Source organism: Myiozetetes cayanensis, unplaced genomic scaffold (genome assembly GCF_022539395.1).
Source record: "Myiozetetes cayanensis isolate MyiCay16 unplaced genomic scaffold, myiCay2020 scf18, whole genome shotgun sequence".
Classification (NCBI taxonomy): Eukaryota; Metazoa; Chordata; class Aves; order Passeriformes; family Tyrannidae; genus Myiozetetes; species Myiozetetes cayanensis.
In genome coordinates this window covers 1,797,818-1,824,707 of record NW_026087389.1, presented here as the reverse complement: position 1 = coordinate 1,824,707, position 26,890 = coordinate 1,797,818, and the positions used below count along the sequence as shown (strand labels likewise).

The 26,890-nt window shown below is 48.6% G+C and overlaps 1 protein-coding gene and 1 long non-coding RNA gene across 8 annotated transcripts in view; both read right to left on the bottom strand.

The window, feature by feature from the left end:
* The window catches only part of CRBN (cereblon), a 53,455-nt gene extending 36,409 nt beyond the window's left edge, over window positions 1-17,046 (bottom strand). For 3 of the 7 annotated variants that reach the window (XM_050313256.1, XM_050313257.1, XM_050313259.1), the window contains exons 1-6: window positions 16,381-16,496; window positions 6,843-6,989; window positions 6,155-6,258; window positions 2,265-2,388; window positions 1,667-1,720; window positions 168-252 (exon numbers count right to left, since the gene is read on the bottom strand). The gene's annotated coding sequence lies outside the window, so the exon portion shown is untranslated. Of the gene's footprint in view, window positions 1-167; window positions 253-1,666; window positions 1,721-2,264; window positions 2,389-6,154; window positions 6,259-6,842; window positions 6,990-16,380 lie in introns of all 7 variants that reach the window. The other 4 variants (XM_050313260.1, XM_050313258.1, XM_050313262.1 and 1 more) reach the window with 4 other exon arrangements.
* Window positions 17,047-22,247: 5,201 nt separating this feature from the next.
* The window catches only part of LOC126638936 (uncharacterized), an 82,937-nt gene continuing 78,294 nt past the window's right edge, over window positions 22,248-26,890 (bottom strand). Inside the window, exon 17 of the long non-coding RNA XR_007628721.1 lies at window positions 22,248-25,643. This is a non-coding gene — a long non-coding RNA (uncharacterized LOC126638936). The remainder of the gene's footprint in view (window positions 25,644-26,890) is intronic.

Genomic DNA, 26,890 nt, shown 5'->3' with positions numbered 1-26,890 from the left:
ACTGAATTTTTTTACCTGTCACTTCCCATAACAGGTCCCAGGTTTGGGACATTTTTCTAACAGCAAACAGGGCTTGTCAAGGAAATAAATGTTTACAGGGCACGTTGGATTTATCACTGGAGTCAGTCAGGTGGGGCTGGGGAAGAACAGCAGTGGGAGTTACCTACAGCCATGGCAGGTTGATGGATCCTCCTCCCCACAGCGCCTGAGACGGCCCTTCTGGCAGGGGGGCCCTCTGGAATGTCAGCTCACCTGGAGGGATGTGGAAGGAGAAGCAACTTCAGGAGTCCAGAGGCCAAATGTCAGCAGGGCTGGGGGTTTTGGTCACTCCAAGATGCCCCTTATTTAGAAGGCAGAGCTACATTGTTGGTCACACCCATTCCCAGTTCCCAGGCTGATCCCTTGCAGTGACACCAGTGGGTCTGTCCTTTAATCCCTGCAGATACACAACTCCCACTGCTGCCAGCACAGGGTTTGCATTCTTGCAAAATCAGCTTTTTTTTTTTTTTTTACAGTAAAATCACACACTCAAGCTTCAGAGGGAACTGGGGGGCAAAACCACAGTGAAAATCCCAGGCAAGTCTCCTTTTTGACCTCAGCAAAGATCTAAGAAAATGCTGCAGAGCAGGGAGAGGATCCTTGCTTGGGGACAATGTGTATAAAAATATCTGCATACAAACACTCTCCTTTAAAAAGAATCAAGGGTCATGTGTGAACTGAAAACAAAGATTTCCTACATGCCCACGTTGCAATCCCACACACAGACACAAGCCTTCTGAATTTGGGTTCTAAGCATTGAACAGGAAACGTTTATATTCCTGCATCTTCTATAAAATTTGTTTTAAAATGAGAAAAGAAAGCTGGAGAGGGACTTTGGACAAGGACCTGTAGTGATAGAATGGGGGGTAACAGCTTTAAACTGCCAGAGGGCAGGGATAGATGGGATATTGGGAAGGAATCCTTCCCTGGGAGGGTGGGCAGGCCCTGGCACAGGGTGCCCAGAGAAGCTGTGGCTGCCCCATCCCTGGGAGTGTCCAAGGCCAGGTTGGACGGGGCTTGGAGCACCCTGGGCTGGTGGAAGGTGTCCCTGCCCATGGCAGGGGGTGGAAATAGATAATATTTAATGTCCCTTCCAACCCAAACCAGCTGTGATTCCATGATTTAAACATCTGTTTAAACCCTGACCATGCAGAACCAGCTCCATGCAAGTAAACCCAGTTCCCTGCAGGCTGGGCCAGGATGAGCTCCAGGTCAGCTGAGGTAGCACCACTTGACTCTCCTCAGCCAGCCCTGGAGAGCAGGACTGAGCAGCTCATTAATCCAGGTTCTCAATTCCCTGGCAGTGCCTGCTTTCCCTGCAGGAGGAGGACGTGGCTCTCCCAGCCCCGTTGATAGATGGGACCCTCGGGGTGTTTTCCTCACGTGTCCACAGCCCAACTTCTCCTTCTCTGGAGCCATCCCAAAATCTGAGCTGCAGTGGCCTCCTGGCACTGCCTTCTGGGGGCAGGGGCCCATCCAGCAGCATCCCTGCCCCTCTGGAAGCTGCAGGGATATTGCCATGCCCTCCCAGTGCCACCCTGGGATGCCTCAGGGAGCAGGGCCACACACCTGGCAGCTCCCCAGGAGAGCAGGAAATTGCTTTTCCCTTCTATATTTTTGTACTTACCGAGATATAACCTTATTCTCGGGGACAAAAATTCTCTTACTCCATGAATCACTCCTGTGGGTAGAAAAAAAACACACTTTTTTTTTTTTTTTTCCCCAAAAATAAACCACCCTCACAAAAATTCACGAGTTGATCAAATTTTTTTGAGGGCCTGCAAAATTCTTGAATTTAACTTGACTTAGGGCTCAGCTTTGCTGCTGCAGTTTCTCAGCCCTGGTGGGAGCTGGAGATATCCGAGTGTGGAACACAGATATTCTCAGATTTATTGGTGGCCTGACAGTGATTGTGTAGCCCATTGAGATGGAGGGCTGTGATTTAGTGTTTTGGAGGCATTTGTCATGTTTGATGAATGAATCTGGTGATTCAGGCAATGAAAGTGGGAGCTTTCCAGCCAGGGGGGGAGATAAAGGATGCTGCTGATACACAGGGTTATGGCAGGGGCTATGGAAGGTTCTAAAATTTTTATTTGGTTCTCATTTAGAGTTTTAGAGGAAGATGGGAAGGAAGATACACTTCAGCTGGCCCTGCACTGAGCAGAGTGGTGCAGCTGGAGAGGCTGTGCAGAGGGTGTGTGTTCCAACACTTTGCCAACACTTACTTGGAAACTCCTATTTGGGCTTTCTGGTTTCTTCCCTGTCCTCACTTTCCTGCTCATCCCATCCCTGAAGGTGCATCTGGGGAGAGCTTGTGGATATCTGCAGGTTTCTCCAGCATTCACAGTCCTGCAGAAGGACAGAGACAAACTGATTTCTCTCATTTCCCTGCTGTAGAGCACACTGAGCTTCGATGCAAAGCCAGCTGGAAATTGCCATTAGATGGGTCCAAAATGTGGGCATTTTCTTAGACAAAAGGAGTTAATTTTTGAGTTAAAATTCCAAGCAATTCACATCCCATTTGGGTCTAAAGTTCACGGGTATTTTCTTACAGGTTCTTATGAAAACAAGGTATTTTCAGGTGTCTTTTATATTTACACAAACCCCAGAATCCCAGAATGGTTTGGGTTGGGAGGGACCTTAAAGCCCATCCAGTGCCACCCCATGCCCTGGGTAGGGACACCTTCCACTACCCCAGGCTGCTCCAACCTGTGCCAGGGCCTCCAGGAAAAGATTTACCATAACTGAATAAGGTGTGAAAGGCCAGGCAGAGAGAACTCAGGTTAGAGGCTGGTTTTCAGGAAAGAGGAAGGAAATTTTAGGACACTGTTGCTTCAAGAGCAATGAAGAACAAGGCTTAGTTCACTATTGGATATTCCTGAGTCAATGAAGATGTGCCAGTGCTGGTCCATCTTCCTGAAATATTTTAACCTCCAGCCTTCAGATGGAAATACTCCACATTAACTGACATATATATATAACTATATATACATATTACCTTATGTTATTTAAGGTTTGCAAGGAAAATATGTTCCACTCATACTCAAAAGCAAACCCATCTTCTGCTGTTGTGAGCTGAATCCAAAAGCTCAGCTCTCACTTAACAAAACCAGCCTTAGCTTTGCTGGAGCATCAATCCATTTAGTGGTACTTAGGAGGAATAAATTGATTTTCTCATTGCTCTGTGTTGGCTAAAAATTATTCGATTATGTATTTAGCTGCTAATGGAAACTCATTAGGAGATTTTCATTTCATGCTTGTTTGCACCTGCAATCCATTTCTCCTTGTCCAAAGCACTGTTTCATTTCGGTCGCAGCCATAAATTTCCTCCCCTATAAACTGATCAGCGTCAGCCAAAATTTGGTCTGAGCCAGCTCAGGGCCATCTTTTCACGGTGGCATCATCAGGGAGCAGATCTCTGGTGATTCAGGGGTTGTTACTGGGCACAGTGATGGCCCAACTTGCCTCATGCTTCACTTGCTCAGTTTGTCACCTCTGTTAGTGCCACTTCTCCGTTGGCTTTTGTGCTCTCCCCCAGAGCCCATCTTTTGGAAGCCAAAGATGGGCCATTCCAGACTTCAGGCATGGATTTGGGATGCCAGGAGGGAGGGAGCCCTTCCCTTGCCCGTTCAGGCCATTCCACCCTCATCTCAGGTTTGAACCACCTGGTTTTGTGGGGGATGCAAATTCCCTCCCAGTGTCTCTCTGGCACCTCCTGGCAGCAAATCCTCCAGCTCTGCTTGGTGACTCCGTTGCTTGAATCCCAAGGACATCTTGGAATTGTGGATGGCAGTGAGGACCAAGTTGTGTGCACACCCAGTTATCTGAGGGCATCACATGGTGTTTTGGCCACAACCAAACCAGGACACTGAGCCCTTTCTGAAGAGAAGGGTTGAGCCAGACACTGATTGAAGAGTGACTTACAAAAATCACACAATCCCAGGATCCCTGAGGTTGGACAAGCCCTCCCAGCCCATGGATCCCCCCTGTGCCCCATCCCCACTCTGTCCCCAGCCCAGAGCACTGAGTGCCACGGCCAGACCTGCCTTGGACACCTCCAGGGCTGGGCACTCCAAACCTCCCTGGGCAGCCCCTGCCAAGGCCTGACCACCCTTTCCAGGCAGAAATTCTTTCTGAAATCAGTCCCTCTATCAGGCTAACATAGCATTAACATCAGTGCAGTCCTATTTTTAGCTGTTCTCAATTTTTAAACCATCATCTACACCACTATTAACCCAGTTCAGCTGCACTTCACTTGATTCATGCTACGTGTTTCGTGGCTGTTGTTCTGCACCCAGAGCTCGAAAATCAGGTGGAAGCAACTCCTGCAATAGAAGGAGGTTTATTTGAATTTTGTTTCCCCCTTTACAAGGTGGGGAAGCAGCACCCTGAGCTGCACCCCTGGGTGTCCATGGAAAGGCTCCTGCTGGGAGGAACCAGAAGGGAGGAGGGCAGAGATCAGAGGTGCAGGAGTAGCAGAGGACCAGAACTTTCACACTGGAGGCTGCTGGGCACTTCAATATGGGGGAAAATCCAGGTTAGTGAAGCGGAATCTGATCAGAATAATTATGTACTTTTTGTTTCCAGAGAAAGAAATTAATAATTTGTCCGACTTCAGCAGAATTCTCTGAATTGATCTGAATATGAGAACTGACTCTCTTGGTGCTCTGCACTAATCCAGCCCCCACACAGAAAAATGCATTTGCTGTAAAAATACCAATATTTTATCAAGGAGCTTAACCCACCAGGGCCTGCCTGCAGTCCCCACCGAGCAGCGAGAGCAGGAGCAGCTCTGGATGTGCTTGTTAAGTGGGCTGATCAATACAAATCTATTTCTCAATTAAGCAGAAGATCCTGGTCTATGTGTGTGTTGCCTGCAGGCCAAAATAGTTCTGAGCAAAACCGGATTCCAGAATACAAAGTTGTGCTGGTCTTGCTCTGTGTTTTAAATGAGCTTTACCAGCATGCAACTGCAATCCCTGTGAACTCTGCAGATTAAATTTCCTTGCAGTAATGACCACTAGGAATTAGTGAAATGTTAATCTTCCCTCCTGCTGTGTATGATTATACATGAGTCTAATCAACCTGATTACAAAAGAAAGTAATTTCTGCTTTTACAGGGATTTTTTGTTGTTGTTGTTGTCTGCTTTAGTTCTTCCTGAGGAACTGTGAAATTCCTGACCCTGTAGTTTAAAGCAAAAATCACAATTAAATCAAAATGTGTAAAGGGGAGCAATGGAGGCTGAAGAGTAATTGCTTTACAACAGATACAGTAATTGATGCTCTGAGGATTTATTTCAAAGCAGAGAAGTGAATTAGGAACCTGCTTTATCTGGATTTGATGAAGTCACTGCTGTCTTTGTGTCTCGCTTTTCGGCTAAACTGTTCTTAATGAGAATGCTAATAATTACAGCAGGATAAATTGTTTTAGGGACACAGGAGGATGAAAGACATATTTTGATTTCATTTCAAAACAGCTACAGCCACAGCCACCTTTCTGCTCCAACCCTGAGACACGTTTTTGGGAGCAGGAGGAAAAGCAGCTCCTCAGTGCACTGGTGGGAGATTATAAAGCCAAGCTAAAAAGCCACATCTCATTGTGTTCCTTGTGTAAAATCTTTGTTTGATTCCACATGTCCACTACAAAAACAGAGGGGAAAGTTAAGGCTGGGCCTGCAGACCTTTGGCACAGGTGCTGCAGTGCAGAGATGCTTCCCAAGTCTGAAAACCAGGGAAATCAGTGGATAGAAACCTGAAAACACAGGGAATGGAGAGGGAGCCACAGCAAATGTTCTCCTGCTTTGGTCATCAGTCAAAGCCAGAGTTTTCTCAGCAGCCACAAACCCCAGAACACCTGAACTCCAGCCCAGCCCAGTGACAGCCACCCCCTGCTTGTCCACCTTGAATAATCCCTGGATTAAAAATCACAATATCAACCCCCCTGATCCAACATATTACTGTTAGTCATCCAAACCCACTCCAGATCCAGGGAGCATCATTCCCCAGGCAGCTTTAATACACCCAGAGAAATATGATGGCAGTTCTGACCCTGGTGTTTCCCAGCAGTGCCTGGCTGGGGGATCTCCATGGTGACAGTGTTCCATCCCTGAGTTACCTGCATGGTAATTTCCATCCTTTCATCTCATCTTCACTTTTCATCTCCAGCTCTGAGTGCCTTGGGGTTCTAATGGAGAGGAGCTGACAAACCTCCTCATGCTCCTACGAGGAGAAGTAAATTTTTTTCATATACACTCCTGCCACTTAATTCACTGTCACAGTTTTTGTAGGGAGAGCTGCCTGTGGAAGTTGGGAAGTTGCCTTCAAACACACAACCAGCTTTAAACGGGGCTAGAGAAGGGGTAAAACATACCTTGCTAAAGTACATTCTCCAAAATCTCCTAAAAAAAAGCCCCTTTCCCCAAACCTGTGCCTGGGGCAGTCCCAGCTCCCCCACTCTCCCAGTTCTTCCCATCCCTGCTTCTCCCAGGGCAGAATTCCCACTGGAGAGCCCCCAGATGACCTCAGCTCTTCCTCATTTCTGTCTGAGGCACAGAAAATGAACGTGGCTGGACTGAGGCCTTTATGAATGTGTAAGATCTTTACCCAGTCTGGAGTCTGAAGTCAAACTCCACTGAGCCCTCAGATGATCTGCCACCTTCAGCAGGAATGACAAGCCTGGATTTTGGAGCCGCTCACCCTGCTGGAGTTCCCTGGACTTGTCTCCCTCTCAGCTCCTGCTCTCCAGCTCTGGGCTCCTGGTTAGAAAATCTGGACATTTGTCAGCTCATTGAAACCCTCAGTACCTGAAACAAGGTGGGTTCTCTCATGCTTTGAGTTGTACAGAATATCCTTGGCAGCTGAACCACAGGTTGGGAAGGGAATTGTGGAGGTGGGAGAACCAATATCCCAACTGGGCATCCAGAACGCTCAGCAACGTGAACGTCATTCACCTGGCAAAGCAGCAATAAAAGCAATTAAAAGCACGTGTTCTCAGCTATAAAACTGCTCTCAAACCTTCCCCAAGCCTGTCCTGAGGGCAGGGGAAGGCCAGGCTTGGTCTGTCCAGCCCCAAGGAGATCACAGACTGAGTGCTGTGCAACCGATGGCATTTTTGGGTTTTAATCTCCCTCTTCCCAGAGAAATAAGTACAATAGACCATTAGAGCTGCTGTTCACAGCACTCTGCAGTCCCTTCTCCCCCTCCCCGAGCAGTCCATGTTATCTAACACTTGGGAGGGGGTTTAAAAGGATCTCTTCATCTCATTTCATGCATTAGTGCTAAGTTTAGCTCCTGTAGGTAACAGTTTCTGTTTGAACTCTAATAAAGAGGTATGTTTAGAATCTCAGGGGCACACTCTGCTCATTTGAAACAAATGAGGATTATATAAGGAGGAACATGAGCTACAAATAGGATTCATAAAATTAATTGGCTCTCAGCTGCAGCTGAGCAGAGCCATTAAAAGGGACGAGTGGCCCGAGCGTGTCCGTCCCCCTCGGGTCCCCCTGGAGAGTCCTCAGGCTCCTGCAGGACTCAGGGATCCTGGCACCACTGCTGCAGTCCCAAAGGCTCTCCCAGAGCTCCACATCGTCCCCATGTGTTCATTTACGTGCTGCCACAGCAGCTCTGCCTCCCAAAAGAACCAGGGACGCTGCACACAAAGCCTGGAGCAGCTCAGGGAGGTTCTGACACTGCAAAGAACCTCCACATCAGTTCTGATGAACCCCCAAATCCCAGCTCTGCTTGGACATTCCAAAAAAAAAAAAGTGAAAAAACCCCACTGTATTTGGCTCCAAATGTGAGCCCAGTTGCCAGAATTCCTGTGCCCAAACCCAGGGCTGCCTGTGCTGTGCCCCCTCTGCCCCACTGGCTGTTTCTGGTCCAACAAACAATATTCTATATATTGGTCTTATCAAATATCAGGCTGCTAAATCCAGCTGAGGAAATTCCTGGGATTCCTTGCAGGAGCCTGTCTGCTCCCCTCCCCTGGGACACTGCAGCCCTGGGACAGGGCAGTGCTGGGGCTCCTCCTCATTTAGCACCAGCAGCTCCTTACAGCTGCCACCCTTCAATGAGCAGAACCTTCAGCTGAGCCCCCCTAAATGCATTTAAAACACCATATATATATATATATATAAATCTCCTAAAATAGCTGCCAGAGCTCCCTTTAGTCACAAAGCCCCGAGCTGGCTGTGCTGAATTCAGATGCTCATCCCACCAGTTCCCACCACAAAGCTCGACTTGAGCCGGGCTCTGAGTGCCCTTTCATTGCAAAGCACTAAAAACTCTTCCAAAGCAGTGCCATGGAAACAGGAAACGAGGAAAAGGCCTCAAGAAGATGCTGCAGGAGCTGGAGCCCCACTCCTGGCTTGGCAGAGCAGCAGGACCCCTGAGCAGTCCTTGCCAGAGCTCGGAACAGGAGCCCTGGATGAGCTTCCCTGGGTGTGTGTCCCGAGCATCTCAGATGAGATCTGGGGAGTCTGCACTCAGAGAGTCCACAATCAAACAGGAATTCAAATAAATGGGAGTCAAGCTTCTCTTGCACCTAATCAATACCAGGAATATTACAAAATCCCTTTATCTTTGCCTTTCCTTCCTTCTCTGAAGACTTCATCCTAAGCAAGGCTGTGGCTCATTAATAGCTACTGAAATTATCCCAAATTTCTCAGCTGTTTTACAAACCATCATTGACGTTTTAGTCAAAGGCATCATCAGCCAGGATAAAACAGAGCTGGTGACAGTGTCCTTGGGTGATGAAGATATCAAATGGTTACTGATGAAACAGGGAAAAAACATTTTTCTCCCCATTTTTCTGTACCCCCAACACAGTCCTCTGACAATTTTTGAGAGCTCGTGAGGGGAGGCTGAGGTTCCTCCTCTTTTAGCTAAAATAACTTGAAAGATCCACCCCAAACCAAAAAAAAAAAAAAAAACCAAACCCTCGTGTAACACTGGCATTTCTCAGCACGTGGTAATTACCAAGCCCCAAACATCTGTTATTTCTTCCCCAGTGAGTCACATCTCCTCTGGTGCCACCAGCACCAACATGAACAGCAGGAGCTCTGAGGAACCTCCGGGCCAAAACGAAGCAACAAGGCCTGCCCAGCGAGAAGGGAGGACCCCAGGGTGGGCCTGATGATCTTGGAGGTCTTTCCCAGCCCTGCTGATTCTGTGGCTGACAGCACAAATGTCCTCAAACCCTGGCAGGATCCAGCTGAGCCACGATGCTGAATGTGCTGCTCAGCACGTTAACCCGTGGTTTTAATTTCCTCACAGCAGCAAACGAGCCCGGGAGCTGCCTGGGACAAACCCTCCATCCACGGAAACTCCTCTCACAGCTATTTTTGAGGGCTCTCCCTCTGTTCCTAAACACTACACGGTGCCTGGAAGAGCCACCCACTCCTCCTGGGCTCTGTGTGGCTGTTCACCCCCAGATCTGGGAGCAGTGCTGATCACTCAGTGCCTTTTTCCAAAGAAATGGGAGGTTTGTGTGTTTTCCACTTTATCCCCCAGCAAGAGCTAAGATTAAAACTCCCCTCTAGATCTCCCTGTGCCTGGGAGTCCTGCAGCTCTCCAGACGTGGGTTCTATTTAAAGGGAAGGAAAGGAATGCTTTCCCTGTGGATAATGAACTATTCTCAGGCCTCACCTGCTCCTCCAGCCCACCCTCCCACGCCAGAAGGAGCTGAGGGGGGAGCTGCTGGCAGATCTCTGTGTAAGTGGATAACAGACACCACCACCATTCCTGGAGGAAAAGGGAGCTGGGACAAACCAGAGTGGCACCAGCTTCTGCTGCTGGGAATCACACTGTCACTCCCACTCCATGCAACTCAGTTCACAGTTGTTAAAACAGGCATTTACTTGTGTACCTGCTTTAATAAAATCAGCCCAAATCGGCCCTGTAGTAGAAATATTTTCATATCTACGTTTTTCAGTCTTAGTGCAAACATATTATTTTTGGCAGGCATTGCAAAAGACAAAGGGATTAATGTTGTGATGCTTTATATAATGCCATATCTGGGGGGAAAAAAAAAAGCTCTGTGTCAGTGTAAAAACACACAGTTTAACACTGAATTTATGGAAGTCTCGCAGAACATCCAACCTTTTCCCTGAAGCATCAAAATCCTGTCACACCAATGGCCATCACATGGAGTATTATATCACTTTATGGACCTTAGACTTCAAGGAAAATAAATTAAAAACTCATTTTTGGAACGACAAGAGTTGGAGAGTCCTCAAGATGTTATTGGAACGTGGCCATCCTTGAGGGATGTCAACAGAAATCACAGTCCATCAAAGCTGAGTTCAGACTAAGTGAGATGGATGACTCACCACCCTGACAGCTTCTGAGGTGGCCTAGAGATGGAAAGGGAAAAGTTGGGATATTCTGCATGCATGGTGAAGTAAGTATTTCATGGGAAGCCACTGCAATGGGGAAGGCCTGTCCTGTTTGTACCAATCAACAGGGCCAACCTTCCTCACCTTGGGAGACACATCCCGTACCTCCAGCTGGCCAAAGGCCAGAGGATCTACAGCACATCCCTTAGGGAAGGGAAGGAGCCCTGGAAGCAATTCCCAGCAGGTGATTCCAGCTCTGTGTCCCACCTCCCCGTGGGGGTTTGGGTGGGTTGTGCAGGGAGTCCCACGGACACTCCAGTACCACCCTTCGGAGAAGACCTTTCAGACCATCAGCTCCAGCCATCAACCAGCACCACCACCAGTTCACCACTAAACCACGTCCTCAAAGCCATATCCACACATTTCTGAACACCCCCAAGGATGGGGACTCCACCACTGCCCTGGGCAGCCTGTTCCAAAGCCTGGCAACCCTTCCCAAGAAGACATTTTCCCCAACATCTCATCCAACCCTCCTCTGGCACAACTTGAGGCTGTTTCCTCTCCTCCTGTCACTTGTAACATGGGAAAAGAGACCAACACCCTAAACAGCCCTGTCCTCCCAGCCAGGGGGGCCAATGCACTCCTCCTCCTGCCCCCTCTACAGCCCATGGCACCACCCAGGAGGGTTTGGAGAGCCCAGGATCCGGGTTCAGCAACCTCCTCCTCCTGCTCCCTTTGTGGAGCCTCTCCACACGTTGCACAACCCAAACACATTTTTGGGTTTGGGGGTGTGTCTTCAGCTGCAACCCCAGAGACAAGTGCAGGGGGCTTGTCTGTGCTAACAAAAGCCTCGTGGCTTTTCCTAGAGAGAAGGAGCTGAGCAATTATTCCCAGCCCTCCCTCCAGCCTTGCAGCAGCCAGGCTGACTTGGCAGACTGCAGCTAATTGGGTTTACAGCAGAACAAGGCTTTGATTGAAGTGCCTCACTTAAAAAAGAAAAAAAATCTTACCACCCCCCCTGCCCTGCTGACATCACTGAGCGTGTCAAACAACCACCCCACATCTCAGCAAAGGAGAAATGCAGAGATTGTCATTGCTCCACCAAGCAGAGACCCACAAGTGAGTAATTGTGGCTGTTTGATGTGCTGTGTTCTGATCCATAATTCAGCTGCAGGTGCCTGACATTTTGGGCTGCTTTTGAAGTTCACGAAGCCCCTGCAGTCACCCAAGGGAGGGATCCTGCTTAGGAAGCCAAGGTGGGCCCTGAACAAAAGGTGGGCAGGAACAGCTCCAAAGCTGACACACAAAACCACTGGAGAGTGTAAATTAACGTCACCTCGAGTTTACCCAGGAAATAATTCAAATTCTACCATGGGGATTTATGAAACTAAAAAGACATATTAAATGAGCCCAGCAGGCAGCTTCTATATTTTTATGTGTTAAGGGCAAAAATAATAAGGCAAAAGCTTTTTTCCTGGTTTCATGGTCACAGTTTAAAATAAAAGCTGTCCCCCTTGTGCTCCAAGGATTTGCTGTGCTCAGCAGTTTTGCTGCTCCAGGGAGGATCACACGAACCTTTCCACTTGTGCTGGGGTTTAAATTTCCACAGAGCCACGTGGAGAACCCTTCCAGGCCTTCCTGGGAATTGGATCTAGGAGAGGTTTTACGGAAATGACACAACACCTATGTATTTAGGAGATGTTTCTGCCTGATGTGGGACAGCACTCAACACAAACCTGCTGTTGGCCCTGTGCTCTCCAAGTTCTCTCCTAAATCAGTGTTTGTAAAATTTCACTCAGGAATTCAGATCATGGACCAAGTCCAGGGCAAAAATCACTAAGTAGTGGCACAGTGCCTGTGTTCTTGAAGAAAAAGGAAGATGGAAGTTTTGTGGGAAGCAGAGAAAGAGGAAAGGAAAGATGGCAAGAGCAAAGGTTAAGCTGATTAAAAATTCCCATCACAGAATCCCAGAATGGTTTGTGTTTGAAGGGACCTTAAAGCCCATCTAGTGCCACCCCTGCCAAGGGACACCTTCCACCAGCCCAGGGTACTCCAAGCCCTGTCCAACCTGGCCTTGGACACTTCCAGGGATCCAGGGGCAGCCACAGCTTCTCTGGGCACCCTGTGCCAGTGAGGGTTTTGTGTCTGGCTCATGGAAAGTTGAACCAACTCCTGACCTTGCAAAGGGTGAAATTATCTCATGACCTGCTCTCACTCTGAGACCAGGCAGGACCAACCTCCCTGGGCACAGGAAAGGGATGTGATCACCCCTTGGCACCACCTCCCGATCCCGAGCCAGCAGGGCCGCCTGGACGGTGCCAATCCCGGGATTCATGGCCCTGATCAGCCACACCATCACCCACAGATGTTGCCATGGCGATTTGAAGTCGTTAAAAATAAATAAACCCGTTGTTCTGACACAACTCAGAAAACCCCTGGCTCCTGCTGGGAGTTTGAGTTGGGCCTGTTTGGTTAATTTGATGGGATGCCACGAGCGAGGGCCTGATTGCAAACCACAAAGTCATTTTTCTCCTTGGAAGAGTGGATAACTGAGTCTATTAATCCAACAATACATTTAAGCTGAGTTATTGTGACAAGGGACTTCCATTATCCATTTCATCTGGTTGCAAACTGTCAGAATAAATCTCAGGGGTTTAGGGCAGAAAGCTGCCTGCCTGTGTTGGCTGGTTTTATGTGCCACAACACTTTAATTTGGTTCACTCTAACTCGTGATACTGCACAACTGTGCAGGGGGAGCTCACACAGAACCTACCACAGAAAATGGCAATTATGTGAACATCAAAGTTGTTTGTCAGAAGGAGCCAGGACAGTCAAATTTGACCACCTGGCAGCATCTTGACATTGACTTCAATGACCCTTTTTTCTTATATATATAAGAAATACTTCTTATAAGAAATTTCCTTATATATATAAGAAAAATTTCTTATAAATTCTTGCATTTCTATTTTTTAACTATTATTGGTTCTGCTTTTGGAATCAATTAACCCTTGCAAATCAAAAAGTGCTCTGGTTTTATTCTGCTCACAAAGCAGGTTGTGACATAAACAGTTAAAACTCTTTAACCAGAAGTCACTCAACATGAGACATAAAGGAGTAAACAATGGTGTCCAACTTGAGATGTCAAACTGGAATTCAGAAGGTGGGATTCAATTTCATGGCTCTACCAGTGACTTAATGGAGGGCAACTGATTCCCCTACCAGTCATGCAGATGATGATAAATCCTTATCATCCATTATTTGCTTATTTTTGTAATTAAAGCTGTTCTAGTAGAAGAACAGTATTCATTGTTGTAACTGGTCACTGGCCATGAAGTCTGCTGGGGACAAAGGTGGAAGCTGGAAGGGAGGAGAAGGAAGGAAAAGGAAGGAGGAGAAGGAGGGAAAAGGAAGGAGGAGAAGGAGGGAAAAGGAAGGAGGAGAAGGAGGGAGGAAGAGGAGGGAGGAGATAGTTTGGAGGAGCCAGAGTCACTCACGACCTGAAAAACAGACCTGGAAAATTCACAGTGACTGCAAACCAAGTGCTCATGTGCACACACATGAAGGCAGGAGGAGGTGACACCACGCCAAGAGCTGCCTGGGGAGTTTGTTTTTCATTTTTTCATCCCTCCCCACGGCTGCAGCCCTGGCCAGTCCCCCAGGGAACGGGACCTTTGAGGTTTCCTCCTGCAGCACTGACACTTTAACCCCTCTCCAGCACTTTGTTGTCAATTATTCCCCTTAAGTCTCATTTCAAAGCCACTGTGAGCTGCAGGAAGCCCAGAGAGTGGCAGATCCCTGCACAGCAACACCCCACACACGCTTTAATGACAGCCTTTACAGAGAAATAGGAGTTTGGAGAAGGGAATTTCCAAGGTTTTTAAGCAATGCTCAAAGCTGGCTGTTCTCCCATGCCAAACACACACAGACCCTCAAAACCCAAGTGCACTGGGGTTAAAAAATAATAAAATCCAACCTACATGTCTCTGGAGGGCAGATAAAACACGGGTTTGAGGGCAGCACTCTTGCTTTAGCCATGTTGATGGCACTGGGGATGCTCTGACAGGGCAGGTTTGGGGCCAGCAGCTGCAGCTCCCTGAGCACGTCACTCCAGCCTGGACGGACCAACAGACACATCCCCCTGCCTGCGGGTCCTTCCCGTGGGCCGACTGCTTGAAAGACCCTGCCAAGAAATGAACGCCGCGGCCTCAACTGCTTTTAATTGCGGGCTCTCAGCACCATTCCCTGGAAACAGCGGGAGCTCCGATCCCTGCTCAGCCCGGGCTCTCTTTGGTCGCAGGAGGGGTTCGGCACAGGGTGTCAGTGGCACAACTTCTCAGCTCCGCTCCCGCTTTTGATCAGAGCTGGGCAGGGAGGGGAGATGCAATCTGCTCCTTCCTTTGCTGTCACTGCGCAGCGTTCATTAGTCTTAATTATTTTTTTTTTCGGTTCTAGGGGGAACCGTTGCAAAAATTAATCACAAGTGGAAGGCACAGCAGCCGTGTGTGGCCATAAAAAGACAACAAAGCATTTTAGGATCCACACTTGTTATGATTTACGCTCCGAACAGGACTGGGGGTAGCATATGGTGATTGCCACAAAGAAACATTTATTATAAAAACCTGGAGATTTATCTCCCAGCTTGCTTATACGCAAGAAGTTGCATTTACTTGAACTGATATTCAGATTATAATACCAGAACTGGGCGGGTTTTGTGGATTTTTCTTTTTAAACTACAAACCTCAGCCTGCTGTCCCTATAAATACATCCTTTAAGCAGATTCCAGCTGGACTATTCAAATACCTGGATGCAGGAAGGGTTTAGACATAGGTCAGCTCCTGCTCTGGGGCAACAGCTCTGTGCCCAGCCCTGGGCCTTGGCAAGCAGGAGATGCCAAGGGAATGTCAGGGAAAAGCAGGGATCCACAGCAGAGCCATGGCTCCAAGAAAGGGGCACAAAATTAGGGAGTATTGCTATTAAAGTCTGGAAATCAGGATATTTTAAGGTGTATTTTGCAGCCTCTGTGCAACACTCCCTGAGGAACAGGACAGGAACACAGCCCTTTAGGGGAGGAGGCCATGCAGGGCTGGCAAGATGTGACAGTTCCCCTGGAGGAATCCTGTGGACACCAAGCCCAGGTGTAAAAAACAGTCCCATTGGAGTGAAAGACTGGAGCCCATCAGGGCAGAGGCTCTCAGGGTGCACAGCCAAGCTGTGCTTTCGGGGGCTGTGATGGAGTATTTTCAGTTCAGCACTAAGGGACTCGTGTGGAACTGCCTCAATAAACCAGCAGAACTACAGGACTGCTGGAAGGCCAAGAGGCTGCAATGGCACAAGAGCTCTGCTCATTTATTTACTGTTCATTTCAGTGTTTTTAATTCCTCCCAGTCCAATCCAATCCAGAGTGACCCACACACACCTTAAACTCCCACCTGGCACAAGGACAAGGCTGCTGCTGGGGAAGGGCTGGATTTAGGGAGGCAAAGCTGAGACTGGAGACATGGAACATCTCATCCCTCCTCAAAGTTCAGAATTAGGCCACCACATGGTCTAAAAACCAGCTCCACTGCCAAGGGTCCCTCTCACTCCTCCTGGCTTTCCAGCCTCTTCCCTCTCCACTCTGATCGTGTTTGAAGTCTGGGAGACAGAAAGGTCAGAGTTGTAAAACAACTGCTGTCTCCTTCTCCTTTCCTTCCCTCCAGCTCAAGGAAAATGCCAGAAGTGGGTTTCCAGTTCCTTTAAAGGGAAGGTAATTGTTCTGCCTCATTCACCTCACCATCTCCAGAGAGGAATGAAACACATTCCCACTCCCACAGAGATCCTTCTCCTTGACTTGCCCTCAACTCTTTCCCCCTCAGCTCTGGTGAACCAGAGAGAATGGAACTGAGCTGGAAAACCATCATCTTTAGCCTCTCCTCCATAAAAAAGCAACCCACACAGCCAGACTGACCAACACCCTTAAAAATGGTCAAAATTGACATTATGAAGCATTAAGATTATCAACACTTACCCCAGACCATGCCATGCTGCTCCTCAAGGTGCTGGGAAGCTCCTGGCTGGTGCCAAGGACACACAGGGCAGATCCCAGGCTGACATGAATCCCTGTCTCCAGTACAATCCCAGTGACTGTGGAGAGTGGGGACTGACAGGATTGGGGTATTTATTTCAATTAAGTACCATAAAGCATCAGATCTAAACAGAGCTGTAGGCAAGAGATTTGGTTATTTGGAGTTATTGTGCAGTGGAATTACACTGGCTCTATAGTTCTATATTGTACTCTGACATTATATGGAATTAGTCACAACAGGGAGAAAGAATCAATCAGTGCTGGCTAAGGAATTGAGATAATAATGACTCATTTGACGAGATTGCTCTGGAAAATTAATAATGACGGTGGTAATTACTGACCTGGGATGGCTGCAGTGCTCATTACTCTCCTTTTACTCCAGTGAATGTTAAGTATTATGAAGATGTTTGTTAGAAAGCCTCGAGTGCAGGTTTTCCATCACAGCAAGGGCTCAAGAGGCCCAAAATCTGTCCTTTTACACTGCCCAGGGCACGGCCCCCCAGAGCTGTGATATTTGATACAGCCCAGACAGCAATTATTGACAGGGGTTAATGCCTGGCAAGCCTGACCTGGGGCACCTCTGCAGCCTCTGCATCAGGGCCCATCACTTTGGGGAGGGGAGAGTTGATGCATCCCTGGAGATCTCACTGTTTATTAAATTTATCCCCCCAGTGAGGCATCTTTGTGCTGAAAGCAGCTCAAACCGGCCCCTTTTCCAGCCCATCAACCCCCCCTCCTCCACCAGAGACACCCCCCAGAGCCACAGGGAGCACTTTCTCCCCAGGGCAGGAGACACCCCGGGCTGCAGAGCCCATCCATGGCACCTTGGGGACAGAAAATGTTCTTTAAGACAACCCAGAGAGACATTGGAGTCTGAAAAGCCAGGACTGACTAACAATGAGGACGCTGAGCAGCTGTGCTCTCAAACAGCTGCTCCAACCCCCCCAGAGTGCCTTGCATGACTTATTTATACTTGAAGTGGCTCTGCAGAGGGTTCCCCTTCTGTTGAGCAGCAAGAGATGAAGCTGAAGGTGCTGGAACAGGCAGGAGAATTTTAAAAAAAAAAAAAGAAGTCACTTATTAATGTTGAAGGGAAATAAACCTCCAATGTTCTGAACAAGGCAGAGGGTTCTCAAAGCAGCAGCTATCCTCTTCATTAAGGAATTCTGAACCCCACTTCAGCTTTCCCAATTATTCCCATTTTTCTGCCAAATTCTATTTCCCACAATTGCTTTCAGCCTTATGAAACAGGCTCTTTCAAGGCACCTTCCACACACACCATCCCTCTTTCACTTTAATCACTCAGTGACCAAGTTCTGTGTGCTGGCACCTTTGGGTGTCGAGATTGTCCCCTGGCAACCATCAACCCACAGGACAACGGGATCAGGGACCTGGCTACGGCTCCCCAGAGCCAGCAGGTCCATCCTACTGACTGCTCCCTGCCCTGATTCCAGTCCATGGATAACCAGTGTCACTGTGTCCCCTCCACAAACCATTGACAGGAACCCCTGTGGCAGCAGCACTTGCATTTCCTGAAGGATTCCCGACCAAAGGGAGCTTTCCCAAAGAATTCAGGGCACCATCTCGCTGGATGTTGAGCTCTGTTGAGCCAAATCTCTTCTCCCTGTTGGATTCCCAGGAGGAGGGGACTTATCTGGGAGCCTGACTTGAGCTGTGAGCACTGAATGCTGAAAATAGCTGGCCTAAGGAGGGGGAAATCCATCTGTTTGAGGCCAGGGATGCTGGGGAAGGATGCAGAGGGCTGTGCTCAGCACAGATGCCTTTCCCAGCTCCTCTGAGCCACAGGAAACCTCAGCTGAGACTAAAATAGTCCCTCAGAGACTCAGCCCCACCCGGGGCTGGTCACCTGCAGGCACATTGCAAGAGCAAGCCCGAATTTAGTGCACTTCCCATCCTGCCCGGCTGCAGCACTCCCAGTGATCCACGTCTGCTCCTGCATCCCCTTCCCCGGGCAAACAGAGGGACCACACTTCTGTTCACCAGTGCAGGCCAGCTCCAGAGTTAATTATTGTAATTACCGATTGAGCAGGCTCCGAACGCTAATCTATTATAAAGTGGGCTGTTAATTGGTGTTAAACTGCCATTAACCTGCATTTCCCATGTTATCACGCTGACCTGGGGCACAGCACCACAAAGAACCAATCCATTCCTCAGTTCTGACCGTCACCCAGTGCAGATTTGGAGAAGAACCAGGAAAATAATCTACATACCTGGACCTGCAATTATCCTCACAAAGGAAAACATCCCTCTGCTGCTTTAAATCCCACTTTTTGGACAGATGTAGGGCTGCACTCCATACCCCTTTGGGTTGGATTGGCAGTGCCAGGAGGGCACTGACTGTTCCTGAGCTGCAAATCTGCAGGTGGAGCAGATTCCTTATGGAGCTGAAGGCTTCTCCATCAGGGGAGTCTCCACCTGCTCCTCCTGTGGGGGCTCAAAACACGAGACCTGCCGAGTGTCAGACATCCAGGGACGGAAATGATCAGCACCACAGCGCCTCATCAGCCCCTGAAACACTTCAGAATCAGCCAGAGCTGCCCCTGAGAAGCTCCTGGAAAAACAGGGCCAGGTCTCAGCTGGTCTTTTCCACTTCTGCCTTCAGCCAGTCCAGATGCCCCGACTTTGAGCTTTAATTTACAGCAGTGGAGACAGAAGGTCAGCTTAGTAACTTCTCAGAGGTCAGCTGGAAAATCCAGGTGCCCATCAGGGCAGTGAACTTCCACTTAAGCACTCTGCAAGAGGGAGGGCTGGAATTTCCACTTCAGACCCAGGAGGGAAGGCAGCTCTGCTGACTGGGCTCTTCCCAAAAGCTGTCCCTGCAGTGGCACCACCTGCCAGGGTGACCCTCAGGGCATCTCCCCTCCCTGACAGTCATCTGCACCAATAGCTCTTCCTTGTGATCTCACAGAGACAACTTTAAAACTTCAGGGCAACTTCAAATGACCTCTAGGAAGTCCAAACCACATTCATTTCCCAAAAAAATCCACCTTTACTCACGTGCACCCAGTGCACCCATTTCAAGGGAGGTCACAGGGCAGAATCTTCCAATTTGACAGATGTGCAAGAGTTTGAAGAGCTAATCCAAACTTTTTGGTGTTCAGGTACCTTTAAAATCATGTCTGGGTTATTAAAGAAGGGGAAAAAAAGGGTCAGCTATTCAGAAATCCCATGGAAAGAGAGACTTGCCATGTCCTGAGAGTCTTTCCACCATGTTTTAGTGATAACTGGGAAAACAAAGCCTTTGTCATTCAGGATTATCTCCAGTTCTTTGTACTCCTTGCCAGGGCACAGCTGTTGTTGCAGTATCATTTATGTCATTTTTCACTTTCCTTCCCGAGTCCTTCCATCACTTGCCTTTGCATGTGGAAACTCTGAGCAGATTGGACTGCAGGAGCACAGAAAGCACAGGAATAAAACTTGCAGTGCCATCAGTAATGAACACAGGAAGCTTCTGGAAGCGGAATCCATCTGATTCCATGTCTCACACTGCTGATGGTTATTATTCCTGCATTCAGGCTTTTCCAAGACATCTATTTATCACTTTCTTTACTGGCACTGGCAGCATGCCCAAGTACACCTGCATGAGCCTCATGTCTCCTCTTCCTCAAAAAAATGTGCAGATCTTCTATTTGATGCCATTTACTGCCACTCAGGTGCCCATCCACAGGAAATTCCCATTTGTTTGAGTCTGTTACCTTGATAAACTGATCCATGTGGAAACCAGCCATCCCATTGCTTTGCTTTGGGAGCAGACAAGCCAAGAGGAAGGACTTCATCACTTCTGGGCTGAAAATATAACCCCTAAATTGCCCATCCAGTAGGTTCTTTGTCAGCACCTTCCACCTGAACTGGGAGTCAAATTAATCCTTGGTTCCAACAGGTCCATCATCAAAGGGCTCCAACTCCCACCCTGTCACCTCCTGTCCCCTGAACAACATTCTTGGCAGCAGCTGCTGCACAAACCCACCTGCACCTGGATGAGTTTCACACCTTCCCCTCAGCACTCTGCAGTGGCACCAGTGACCAGGGTTTTTTTGGCTGATTAGAAAGCTGTCAGTCCCAGCTCCTTCTCAGCCTGCCCTATCACAGGCAGAATTTATTGTTGCTGGGATACTGTCATTGCTGGATGTTTTGCTTTGCTTATCTTTTACTCTTCAAAGTGCTACATATTCCCTGTCTTTTATCTGACTCCCTCATTACTATTCCATCCCTCACTCACACCTTTGCAGTCCCTCAGTTGCCTTCATGTGCTCTTGCTGCCTTATTTTCTGCCAGTGACTCCAAATTCCGCTTGAGTGCCCCTTCCTTTTACAGCAATAAAGGAAAAGAAACCTGCACAGATGGAAATCTGCCCCTTCTGCTGCTTGGCAAAATGGATTCTACAAGCTTTGCACTACAGGACTTACTTGGTTGGGCTTGGGGAGGGACCTCAAAGCCGATCCAGTGCCACCCTTGCCATGGGCAGGGACACCTTCCACCAGCCCAGGCTGCTCCAAGCCCCATCCAACCTGGCCTTGGACACTCCCAGGGATGGGGCAGCCACAGCTTTTATGTGAACATCAAAGCAATTATGTGAACATCAAAGTTGTTTGTCAAAAGGAACCAGACAGTCAAATTGGACCACCTGGCAGCATCTTGACATTGCCTTCTTTTTCTTATATATAAGAAAAATTTCTTATAAATCCTTGCATTTCTGTTTTTTAACTGTAATTGGTTCTGCTTTTGGAATCAATTAACCTTTGGAATTTTAAAAGTGCTCTGGTTTTATTCTGCTTGCAAAGCAAGTCGACTTAAACAGTTAAAACTCTTCTAACCAGAAGTGACTCAACATAAAGACACAGAGGAGTAAACAACAGTGTCCAACTTGAGATGTTAAACTGGAATGCAGGAGGGCTGACAATGATATTTACAGAGAGAAGGAAAACAGGAGCTGGTATTTCAGCACTGTTTCTGTTGTCTAAGCCCATCCACGCTGTGACAGAAGGTGTGTGAGCAGCAGAGGGATCTCAGCCCTTACCTGGTTGATCCACACTCAAAGCTCAGCAGATGCTGCGAGACGTGCATGTCTCCTGCCCTCAGGAAATGTCCTTCCCTGCAGGATTTGCTCCTGGTCCCCAGCCCCAGGGGCCTGTGGGGAGATCAGAGCCACACAGACTCAGATGGTTGGTTTGCTTCTTCTGCTCTGCCTTTGTGACGGGCTGGGTGGGCTGGCAGCCTTCTGCTCACAGAGCACCCCAGGCTCCAGAGAGGCTTTTTTTCCTTTTTGAAATAAATCCCAAAGGCCCATTGTCCATTTGCATCCATGAAAATGCTGTAGAGAGGATCCCACTTAGTGACTGGGCCTCAGCTCCTGTTGAGTGTGATGGCAAAACACCCACACTGGGTTATGACTCCAAGTGCCAACAGTTTTTCCTCCACATCTTGTGGCATCATCTGTTGCATCAGACACCCCCATAAAGCAGCCACATCCACTGGAACAGCCCCATCAGTCATCATGTCAATATGTAGTTTTTATATGTCCTAAGAATCTGTGAGAGCCACGGGAGAGGGTTTGGAACTCGATGATCTTTGAGGTCCCTTCCAAACCAAACCCTTCCTCTCTGACTTGGCTGTGCCTGTTGTGCTGCTGGGTTTGTACTCCAAACCAGCACCAGACCGGTCTGGTGAGCCCCTTCATAGAATCACAGAATCTTCTGAGCTGGAAGGGACCCACAAGGATCATCAGTCCAGCTTCTGGCCCTGCACAGACACCCCAACAATCCCACCCTGAGAGTTGTCCAAACCCTCCTGGAGCTCTGGCAGCCTTGGGGCTGTGCCCACTGCCCTGGGGAGCCTGTTCAGTGCCAGCCACCCTCTGGGGGAAGAACCTCCTGAGATCCACCCTGAGCCTGCCCTGGCACAGCTCCACACCCAGGGCTCGCTCAGGAGTGACCTCAGCAGGGTCTGGTTTGTGTGGATGGAGAGCAGATCGAGGCAGGAATTTGCAGAGTGCTGGTTCTCAGCAGCAATTCCTTCATGGATTCTCCCAGAGCACCCCAAGGACAGCAAGGCCACTCACTGTGTGACCAGGTTGATGCCCTGCTTGCATCAGCTCCCCCCAGGACTCGCTCTCCCCAGAGCCTGCAGATAACAGAGCAGGCAGCCTGGAGCTGGGGGGGCAGGGAATCACCTCCTGGAGAGAACCCTTCTCCTCCTGCTCCATTTGCCCTCCACAGGGAGCAGCCCCCTAATTAAAGGGCCCTGCATCTCCTCCCCTCCTCCTGAGGAGCAGTGGGGATGGCAGGACCTCCTGCCCTGTCTAATCCACATGGACCTCCCAGGCTGAGCCCTGTGCCCGGGCATGGAGAGACAAGGGCAGCCAGAGGGTCATCCTGGGGATGACCAGGAGTCAATCACCAGCTCTGCTAATTGCTAAATGCACTCATTTTCCCACAACACAGGGAGGAAGGAACCCTAGTAAATTGTTGGGGCAGGTTGTGTCTAACCCTTCGCTCAGGGCAGGTTGGGAAACTACAGGTTGGCTTCTCACCAGTGTCTGGCCTCCCTAATTATTATTTTCATGCAGTAATTTCCTAATTAACAGTCTTGCACTGCCTTTTTTTTCCTTTCTGACAGCAGCAAAGTTGTTTATCCCATTTCCTCACGTAGAGTTTTGTTTTCTGCTCTCCTGAACAATGGCAAGAACAGAACAATGCAGGGGAACACTCAGAGTCACCCCCTGCCCAGATCAGAGAGGAACTTCTTGTCGCTGACACCTGCTGGCAATTAATCCTCTGCATGCTCCAATTTACAATCAGAGGCCCTTCTGGATGATTCCAGCCTGCAATCCCAGCTGCCCTCTGCCTTCCTGGGTGCTGGAAGGGCCCAATCCTGGGGTTTTGTTTTAGAGCATCCCAGGAGGAGCTTCCCTGTCTCCAGTGCCCTCTGAGGGGGGGCACTCAGGGGATGGAGCCCCTGCTTTGACACGAAGAGGCTTCTTGTCCATGAGGGAAAGAAACACCTTTTCCTAAAAAGACATTTGGATCTGGGGCTCTGTCAGTCCCTCTGTGCATCAGCCCCACCTCAGGCACCCTGAGAACAAGGAGCTCTCCTGCCTGCTGGGATAGTTGCAGTTTGTCCCGGAATTTGGAAGGCCAAGGAACCTTCTGTACCTTCAGATTAACTTGCATTTACACTTGTGCCCTACCAAGCCCTCAGTGCAGATTTTCAGGGGTTTGTTGGAATAAAACAATACCTTAATCTTGCCCATCTGAAAATATTTCTATCTTACACACAGAGAGTGCAGGGTAGAAAACCAAATAGAAATATGGCAAAGAATGCTGCTCTTTGAAGTACTGGTGGCATTAGGAAGCCATTTAGTGCTCTAAAGAACAGCATTTTATTAAGTATTTCAAAGGAACTTTGGTGCTATTATTTCTTATTTTGCTATTAAAACCTGTAAGTTTGAAAATTAATCATTATAGGACCTTTGATGCAAAAATCTATGAATAAAATAAATTCTGAAGCCTCCTTTCACACTAAGTTACATTAAAACACTCCTTCATCTCCCTTATTAATTTAATGCACAGCTCAGAAAGCATCTTAAATATTAGGAATAACATTCTACTAAATAACCAAACCCCCCTATGGCTTCTTGATTTTTCTTTCCTTCCCATAGCAGGATATTTCTCACGGCTTTCCAGCGACCTTTAAATAAACTTTTGGGTTCCCAATTAGCATGATAAACAATAGATTCCTATTTCATGGGCAATTTCATGGTCAAGGAGCTACCAGAGATGGGCTGTGTGCTCTGCAATATTCATGTCTGCAGTGGAGCAGCTCCACAGGAGACATTTTCCATCAGCAGCATCTCTGGGAATACGTGTCAGGACAGTTCTCCTTAATTCCTGATGGCTCAGCCTAATTCTTTCATTACCATGAGCGAAGGTCTCCCGTGGAAGGGGAAAGACACCTGTGAAAGATCCACAGGAGCAGCAGCCAAGTGCCCCAGTGCCAGTGGGGACATTGGGGGGACACAGAGGGACAGCTCACGTGGCAAAACCATCCCAGGGAATTCCTTATCCCAGGGAAAATTCCTCTTGGCTCTTCTCAATTACACTTCATTTGCTTTTATCACAGAATTTAATTTGAGGCACTGGCTTTGCTGATGGGCTAAAGCTTTTTTTTTTTTTTTCTTTTTAACATTTTAAGCAAGAGGAGACAAAGCAATCCCTGGGATTGGATTTAAATGGTGGAGTCACCAGCCCTGGAAGTGTCCAAGGCCAGGCTGGGCCTGGGCTGGTGGAAGGAAGGTGTCCCTGCCCACGGCAGGGGGTGGAAGGAGATGAGCTTTAAGGTCCCTCCCAACCCAACCCATTCTGGGAGGAAGGAGGGGTTGGGTCCCCACGGGTCACTGGGATGGCTGGATGGGACAAGGAGGGGATGGAAAAGCAGAAGGGTGAGGGCAGGGTGGGCCAGGGAATCAATCAACCCTTGCTGCCAGCTGGGACAGTGCTGGCAGGCTCATCTTTGCCCTGCTCCCAGGGGAGGGCTCAGGGAGCACAGAAACCACTTCAACAGCAGCAACACAAAAACGAGGGAAAACAGGAAGGAAGGGTCTATCTGGTAATAAAAACCCAGGTAAAATCGGGGGGAACAGGGCAGGGCCCCCATCCCATCCCTGGCTTTCCCAGCCCATTGCCCTAGAAACCCAGCCCTGCACAGCTCTGGGGTCCCAAAGGCTGCACATCCATGGATGCCAAGGAATCCCAGCCCTCCCTGCTCAGGAAGGGCCACCCTTCCCACCCTGGCTCCAGAGCACAGATACCTGCAGAGTGCAGCTCCTGGGTGCCATTTCTATTCCTGATTTGAAGTGATTTACAGCTGATTTTTCATTTGATATCCATATGCTCATACAGGAGATCCCATTCTGTGCATCATTTCTGGGAATATACTTACCCCACAGCGCACTACATAAAGTAAATAGTCTGCTGATGGGAAAGAAATACCAGAATATTAAAGCAAAATCAATAAATGCTTTAAAATCTCATCTTTCAGCCTTCCTTAACGTTGTTGAGGCAGGCACTGAAGCTCCCAGGAGCTCCAAAACCAGGCACAGCGTGGTGTGGTGCTGAGCATTCCTGGAGCTGGAAGCTGGAGTGAGGAGCAGGAACCTTCTTGGAGAGACATCAGCACCTTCCCTGTGCCTGGGGAAAAACACCAAATCCAAGCTGGGCTTTTTATCACAATTAGCACTCAACAATTAGCACTCAGCTGAGCAGCTCCAAACCAGCCCAGCTGCTCAGGCTGGAGGGCAGGCAAAGGACCCACCAAGCCTGTCCTGAGTGTTCAGACCCAAACCCTCCGATTGCTTCACCTTTTCCCACTGGAATATTCAGGGATTTCCAGGCAGGGAAGTGCTGGGGAGTGGGTGGGCTGGGGGTGCACTGGGTTCCTGCCACAGGCAGGCTCGCTGGAGGTGCAGGAGAAGCTGCTGATGTGAAATATTTTTATATAGGCCAGTTCTCTTCCAAAAGTGGGTCCAGAATTAGGTTAGTAAGTCGATATTTACACACAAGATGATGTGCCCTGGTTTTCCAAAGTGCTGAATACCCAGCCCAGCAGTTCCCTCGTGGGGCTGGGAACTTTATTTTTGGCACCTGCTTCTCCAGCAAGCCCATCTGTGACAGCCAGCTCGGAGCTGCCACGTAATTAATGCCAAACTTACATAAGCCAGTCATGAATAAGCATTATTTGCCATATATTAAGCTTGCAGAGATGGCTTTGAGAACTGAACCGGTATTTAGCAAGGTAGGCCTCCAAAATTGTCAATTAATGCTCCTTGACATTTTCTGAGTATGTTAATTTATATTAAACCCACTGCAGCCAGCTCTGCATAAGATAATTCGGAGCCTCAGCCATAAAGTAAGACGAAAAATGCACTTGAGGAGCGTTATGGCTGCTCTTTATCACCTGCCTGACACAATGCACATTGTGGATGCAATGCAGGCAAGATAAACACATATATAAAGCAGGCAATTACCTCAGTTCACACACCCCATCATATTTATGACCATTTGCAGGGGCTGGCTATAACTCATTTACTCCAGGGGCTGGAGTAAATCCATCACTGTAACCCCACGAGCCGGGCTCTGAAATGCAGGTATCAGGATTTGCTGCCATCCAGCTAAGCCAGAGACACCTCCATCCTCCTTCCAAAGGTGGGAGGTCAAGGGGGAAAATGATGGGAAGAGCTGGGAGCAGAGCCACTCGCTGCGATGCAGTGGCAGGGAACGCAGCCAGGGAGGGTTAAATCTGGTAAATGCAGAGATTGAAAGGTTTGTTCATTTGAAAGGCAGGTTCTCCTGGAGTGGATCATGGCAGGGTTATAGTCTGGGCATCCCTGGATAATATCCCAGTTGTACCAGTGCTGGTGAATGGTTGGACTCAGCGA